Source organism: Amborella trichopoda, chromosome 8, assembly GCF_054954075.1.
Source record: "Amborella trichopoda isolate Santa Cruz 75 chromosome 8, AtrichopodaSantaCruz75HAP2 v2.0, whole genome shotgun sequence".
In the NCBI taxonomy this organism is placed as follows: Eukaryota; Viridiplantae; Streptophyta; class Magnoliopsida; order Amborellales; family Amborellaceae; genus Amborella; species Amborella trichopoda.
In genome coordinates, this window is record NC_142343.1 from 40,022,854 (window position 1) to 40,030,727 (window position 7,874).

Consider the following 7,874-nt stretch of genomic DNA (forward strand, 5'->3'; position numbering starts at 1 on the left):
AATATTTCAATACTTTTGTTCTATTTTTCATTAAAAGGACATAATTTCCATAATCCAAAAAATTTCCTCTTCAAACTCTTCCGATGTCCCAACACACATTATCATTTTGGGGCGAGGCATCCTTCCTTAAGGAAAGAGATAAAAACAAGAAAGTAGAGGAAATAATGAGAGGCCATGAAATATCAAACATAAGGGACCTAGAGAAGTGCCTACTTCACATTCATATGATCAAGAGAACCCCAGTTATATATAGCTTGATTCAGTAATGAAGGTAGTTAAGAAGGGGTTGAACATGGTGTTCTATATGAGAGTTTGAGAGTTTTTAAGTGAGGTTGGTGGTTGGTTCAGTCAGTCATGAGCATGGTTCACAAAATCGCCCAATCTAGCCATTAACCGCTGGGCCGGTATCGGTGATCAACCGGTATTTTAAAAAAAAACTCAAAAAAATGTATATAAATTCTCAAAAATAAGGAATTTGATTTATAATTCATTTTTAAATATTCTTTTCATTATGGTAAAGATTAAAAATTGTTTTGGTCAATAATACTCACTTTTATATTTTCTAATCCCTTTTAGAAGATTTTAAAAATAGTCGTTGGAAAATATAAAATGGGCTAAAATCCATTTTTTTTTATTAGTTTTCAACTTCATTTGAATGTGTTTTGTTTAATCACTTTTTTTATATGTTTTTCATATTTTAGTAGATTTTTTTTTGTGTTTTTTATTTTATTTTTTTCAACACTTTTTTGACCGCACGGGATTTGCCTGGCTAGAGCGGTTGAATCAGCCGATTTACCGGTTAGGCTGGTTAAACAGCTTCAAGACCCATGTCCGGTTAACCGTTCCGATTCGATTTTAAATGAAAGTAGAAAGGAACTTCCACAGCCCATGATATGCATGCAATTTCACTCACTAATTTCAGGCAGTGACTTTTACTAAAGGAAAAAGTTTATATGAGGTCTCAATCTTAAGCTACATATGTGAGGTACATCTCAAAAATTCATCGGAAAATATTCTTTTGATGTTGGAATACTTGTAATTGATCATACTAATCTTCAACAACCAGTTATATGTATGGATATGGAAAAAATTCAAGTATTTCACGTTCTAAAAATCGTGCATAATTGTAACATATTATTAGGCCATCCATTTTTAAGATTGTAAAGTATTTAAGAATTTGTTTGATCTATACTATTTTTGGAACTTTAAATTTCATATTTATGGGTGGAAACAAAGTTTTAGGCCAATATTTAGATTTTGGGCACCGATCTGCTTCTTTCAACATGATTTAGAGGTACCCCTTGCTTTGATTATTTAAGGTGAACACCTTATATAAACTACACCCTTTTCTAAGATGTCCTTCTGCTAATAGTTCTTGTTAGCATATGTGGTTTAAACATATTTTAGGGCTTGTTTGGCCGCTTAGACATAAGCACACTCATCATTAAGAGGTTAAGAGCTTCGCAAAGAGCAATGCTCTCAACAATGTGAGAAGGACACGCATGTGGACATAATTTAAATGGACTTGTAATACGGAAAGGTTTCTATGTTCAATTTTGATCAAGGGAGTTATTGGCCGTTTGATTTAGATTTGACGTTTTAGAATATTTTATTTTAAATTTTATTGTTTTTATAAATTACGTGAATATGAAATTTAGCTTGTGCCATTATCTCAATAAAGTGTACCTAAAAAATATATTAAAAAAATATTTTCGATAAAACAAAATAACCAAAATACCTCTAAAACTTTTAGGAGTATTTTGGTTATTTATTTTATTGATAATATTATTTTAATTTATTTTTAACATGTGCAAGTTGAAGATAAGAGTGGACGCTAAAATTTTGGTGTCAAAATGTTTTGTAGAAAAAAATTAAAAATAAAATAGTGTAGAGATGTAACATTGTGATTGGAGCCATATCTTACGTCCATTCAAAATGAACAGTTTTATAAGAGGCGGTATAGAAAACTTGCCCTTTGTAATATAGACTCTCCATAAATTGGCCTTTTTTTACCTTTTCTTAACCGTCTCTAACATTAATACAAAATAGGATCTCATATGAGAGAGAGAGTGAGAAAGATTATAACACAATGGGTATGAGAGAGAGAGATCATAAGCTGGCTTTTTCTTATTCTTAAATGTTGGTGAGCAAGAAATTGTAACAGAATGGACATTGTAAGTTGAATCACAGTGGCGAAGTTAGAACCACGTTGAGCATGGAGAGAGGTTGCAGCAGTGTGCCTAAAGATTCATTTTCCTTTCTTACTTTCCAAAAAAGAAAAAAAAAAAAAGATTCATTTTTTTTTTTTTGAGTAGCTTAGGAATCGAGTTTAAACATGAGATGTAGCGCTCTTAAATGTCTGCTCCTAACTGCTGAAGCCAATTTCTAATTTCATTTTGTTTCTTGTTTGCCTCAACTTTCAAGTTTTAAAATATGGATCGACAAGGTGGATTGACCAAAAACTTGAAAAAATTAAAATTATTTTTTTAAAAAAAAAAAAAAAAAAGAAGAAGAGAAAAACAAGTCATTTTGGTGCGATAAGAGAGCTTTTGACTATTCCATGACATATGCACTATCCATTAGTCTATTGCATATTGCTCTCAAAATTCATGATTCAAAGAATTATCTACACCATCTATCGTAAATGGACGGTGAAAAATATGAAAGCATGCAGGTCAACAATTGCATCTCTAGACACACCAAAACACTTTTCCAAAAAATTGCGTAAGGCGTCTTTTCGATGTATTTTTTGATAATTTAAAATTTAAGACAAAAAAAAGACATTTACACAAATATCTCCCATAATTACTGTTATTTAAAAAAATTCCCCAATTTTTATGTTTTACCAGCGTACCTTTTTTCCTCCTTTTTTATATTTCCTAATTGCCACCAGTTTGTACCTTCAAGATCCAAAATGACAAAGCATTTTATGACTTTGGATTTTGAAGACCAAAGTCGAAGCCCCCACATTACCTATGTTCTCATTGATTTTTTTTGTTCTCAAATTGCAAGATTTTTAAAATCCAAAGTCACATTTGACTTTCAAATCTTGATTGATTTTGGATCTTGAAGATTTATAGTCATATTTGATTTTGATAAATAGGGAGCTGAATTTGAATTTTCAAAATCGATAATCATAGAAATGACTTTGTCTCTTCAGATCTTTAGGATCCCAAGTGATGAAAATTTTGGAAATTAAAAAAACTGGCAAGGAGGGATACGTGGGAGCCACAGTCATAGATGGCTTTGTCATCATGGGGGAAATTGTGTAAATTTTCCAAAAAAAAAAAAAAAAAGACGCATGAATTATGGCCTAGGTTAGTGAGATTAAGGCCGATTCACAATTATATGAGGGAATCGACCTGGTTCCCCCTGATCTTGATCCAACTCGACGATTTTCCATCCAAATTAGCGATTTTTAAAACCTGCCCCACTTAAGTTCGGACAAAGGCTGATAAACAATTAGTCTCCGGTCTTACTCCTAAAGGCACCATTTATTTAAGATTTAAGTAGACTCGGCAGGTGCCATCTCCTTTAAGAATCCCTTTCATCATCCCTTTGGTACATGATTTTGGATCTGAAATGAGAAGTATGCAATAAGACTATATATATTTGGTCCATAAAAATTACAATTGACGTAAAATTAAGCGGCTGCATTTGTTCCATTAACTGGATTCAAAGGTCAAAAAACAAATTTCTTTGTAAAACACTCAAGCTGTTAGATTTCAAATCCAATGACTATTGGTGATAAAACAAGGCAAATAATCTTATGGCATACAATCCCATATTTTAATTAACCAGTCTTGGCCTCAAACACCACATATATATGATTTTAGACCTTATTTTATCCTTGTTAAGATATCCATTTTAAATCTTAAAAACTTCTTTGATGTTTAAATTACAATCTTTTCAAAGAGAATCGACTTTTAATTCTTTTAAGATAATTCTTTTGGAGGTTAAATTCCAAATTCGTAAAGATTAGTTGCTCACAAAATGTTAGGTCTAAATTTCTGCTGTAACTAGGCTTTTTTTTTTTGACAAACTTAAGTAAATGATTTTAATGGGGTTTTGGGGCGAGATTGCTAATTTGTTGAACAACCGAAAATAAGAATGCAAATTCCAAGCTTCTGTCCTATTTTCGGTTATTCAACAGCTGAAAATATGACATTTTCAAATGTTAACCGAAAATAAGACATTTTCGGATGTTAAACAACCGAAAATATGACTGCATACTCCAACAAGCTTCTGGAATACGCCGTCCTAATTTCAGTTGTTTAATAACCGAAAGCAAGACATTTTCAGTTGTTCAACAACATAAAATAAGAATGCAAATTCCAAGCTTCTATCTATTTTCGGTAGTTCAAAAACCGAAAAAGGGTAAAGAAGTCATTTTTTTTTTAATTTTCGTTATGGAGTAAAAAAAAAGGACATTCCAATAATAATGGAAACTATTTGGTATTTTGATAATAACGGAAACTATAATGGAGATATACATAATTTTTTCTAAATATTTTTTTACAAACTTAAATAAACGATTACAAAACGATTTTTTTGAGGTGAGATTGACGATTTTTTTGAGGTGAGATTGCTAATTTTCTGAATGAAGGAATAAATGATTGCACAATCTTAAATAAATGATTACAAAACGATTTTATTGGGTGAGATGGCTGATTTTCTGACAAATTTAAATAAAGGGAATGAATGATTGCAAAAAAGAATTTTGGGGAGACAGACGTAGTGGCTAAATTTTTTCTTTCGACAAACTTAAATAAATGATTACAAAACGATTTTTGGGTGAAATGGCTAATTTTCTGACAAATTTAAATAAAGGGGAATAAATGATAAATGAGGGGAAACCGATTTTTTGGGTGAAATGGCTAATTTTATGACAAATTTAAATAATGGGGAATAAGTGATAAATGAGGGGAATAAATGATTAAATAAAGGGAAAAAATGGGTGAGATGGATAAATTTAAATAAAGGGAAATAAATGATAAATTAGGTGAATAAATGACAAATGAGGGGGATAAATGATTAAATAAAGGGAATAAATGGGTGAGATGGGCAAATTTAAATAAATGATAAATGGATGAGATGGTAATGTTTTGGGAAAATCAAGAAAAAACATTTTTGGGGTGAGAGAGGCTCGAACTCTCGACCTCAGGATCACTCTTTAAGCTATGAGACCTACGCGCTAGCCAACTGCGCCACCACCCCTTTTGCTGTTCGATGTTCCAACAAATTATTAACAGTTTTAACAATATCTCCACACGTTGTCCATTGCAAACGACTTGATAAAATCAAAAGTTTATGCATCTGTAAAATACTATAACCTCACTCCAGCAAGTAAAATTCTCGCCTTACACGAATTGTACCTTTTACTAAATTTTCCGTCATTATTATAAACACACCCCTCACAGGGGACCCAAAAAACTCCCCACACACGAAATAAATCAAGAAATTATAAAATTTGTGTTCAGACTAAATATTTTGGGTTTTTTTTTTTTACTGTCTATCTTTTTTTGGATTTTCAAAATCCAAAAATTAACTTCATTTTCCGATTTTCAAATGAAGGGCGTTGGCTTGTGATTGTATCACCAAAAAAATTCAGATCTTGAAACTCCAAATTTTGGGCTAAACAATTTTCAGATTTTAAAAATCCAAAACAAGGGAGAAAGCCCATAACTTATGTGAGTCCTCCAATCCAGGGGTCCTGTATGTTCTTTTCAGCAACAGTCGGTCAAGTCGGCCCCATGACTGATTGATTCCGAGATAGACTCCAGTCCTGGTTAGAGCCCAAGTCCGACCCATTATGCAAGCAATTGTTTGGCCCATGAACTCATAAAAGATCTCTAAAGAGAGACCAAAGAGGTAACATCAACAAAAGCACAAATGCTAGGAGTGGAACTTTCAGTGTGAAGTTATGTTTGATTTAGGGGAAAATGACTAGGCATCATAAATTTGTCTGTAATCCCTTGTCAGTTAAATTTATGCATGCATGCATGCATATCAGAGCTGGTCCCAATTCTGAATACATGCAGGGCCTCTTGTTTGGAAAGGGAACATACAAGGGTAGAGACCTCATAGATTGGATCCACAGGGATACTGGAAATGGAGGAAAGATCAATGTTAAGAAAACAGATGGAACTTCAGATAGGCATGTTTGTAACCAGCTCCCAGGATACAACACTCAGGATAGAAAAATTAATGGCAGGATACCCCATGTGTATAGCACCACCATTAGAATCATTTGGAGTGAGATAAACCAAGTCCCCCCTGCCTTAAAATCCCATCAAACTGCATTCATGTGGTTCTGTAAGAATCACAAAAGCACAAGTCTCAAGTGAAGGTTTGCATGGTCTTTTGGTTTGGTTTGTGGAGTTCCCTACAAAAAAGTTGGCACACAGTTAGCCCAACCAGCATGGCCCTGTATTCTACTGAAAAAGAGGCTTGGGTGGTTGCTGAATCGTTTTTGCTAGGGCATGTTATTTCTGAAAACACAACATGGAAGCAGAATTTAGAGCACGGTTTGGAAAGGTCATAAGATAGCTCCACTGGGACGGCGAGCCGAGTAATTCCATACATAGAAATCTCGTATTCCTGGAATTAAAGGGTCGACATGATACTTCTCGGAAAAAATAAATTAACTGGATGCAGTTCCTTAGGAAGTATTCAATGGAAAAATGAGGCAGGTATATTCACAAAGTTAACGCAGCATGAAACATGGTACTGATCTTCAGGTTCTGATCATTGACGGCAATGGCTGAAAATTTCAAAAAACAATGGTCATTGACCGCAATGGCTGAAAATTTCAAAAAGCAATGGTCATGTATTAGCAAGGATGGGATTTAATCAAAGGGGGCTAAAAGTTCTTGCTGTATTTATTTTTCATAATTTGACTGAAAGGGCTTATTATTTTGCTCTTGGAAACAAATACCAATAAACAGACTGGGCTAATAAGACTACTGTTGTGGAGGAACTAAATGAGCAGAGACTGCAAAATGCATTTAAGTATGAGTCTATTATAGCTGCTCTGCATTTTATTTATGTGAAAGTTTCACTAAATAATTACATTTTACGGCTGCTCTCAACAATGAGCTATTGGGGTTCTTGCTCATCTCTAGGTCCCTGCCATTCACATGATGGTAGCAGAGACTCCACCTCTGTTTACTCCCCAATATGAACTAGGTCAAGAATTAATCAATAGGTGGAAAAATAGAATTTCGCCATTTTTGGCTTGATGAATGGCCTTGAACCTTCATTTCTCAGTATCATATCTGAGGTGGGTCATCATTCGAAACATCACAGGGCAGGGCACATTACAATCTCTTCCTTCTTTCACAGACAGCAAATCCTCAAAGCATTTAGTTGTCACAAACACGACATCTGTACCTCTAAGTTGTTTTGAGGAGTTAGGAATCATACTGCTATCAACACAAATTTCCGAGGTTACAATCTTCAAAACCTGGCATTTGCCCTACCCTGGTTGATGGCATGGCATGCATAATCTTTGAAGTGGTTGACATTATCTGCCACCTCATGCAACAAATGATGCCGGTCTAAGAAGGGTGAGGACCTTAAACTTTTACGTAACCCATCTCAAGCTCAGGTAAAGTCGGTGGGTTAGGTAGGCAGCTAACGTAGTACTTTGTCAAAACTTTTTTTTTTTCTGTTCTTTTTCCTTTTCAGTAACAAACGATCCTCCAAAAAATCCATCTGGTTCATGAGTTGGGACACTGTAGCAAGTTGTGTGATCATTGAGAGCAGAGTTAGGTGTAAGCTTAATCATTTGCATTTCATAACTTACAATAAAGAAGCCTGTTGTGATGGCAAGTTTTGGTCTTGGCTAGATCCGTTTGTAAATGAACAAAAAT

General features: G+C 33.9%; 1 non-coding gene across 1 annotated transcript; it reads right to left on the minus strand.

The window, feature by feature from the left end:
- Window positions 1-5,131: 5,131 nt before the first annotated feature.
- On the minus strand, window positions 5,132-5,217 carry TRNAM-CAU (transfer RNA methionine (anticodon CAU)). Its single transcript is given in 2 exon segments — window positions 5,132-5,167; window positions 5,180-5,217. It is a non-coding gene; the product is annotated as a tRNA-Met (tRNA).
- Window positions 5,218-7,874: the final 2,657 nt, after the last annotated feature.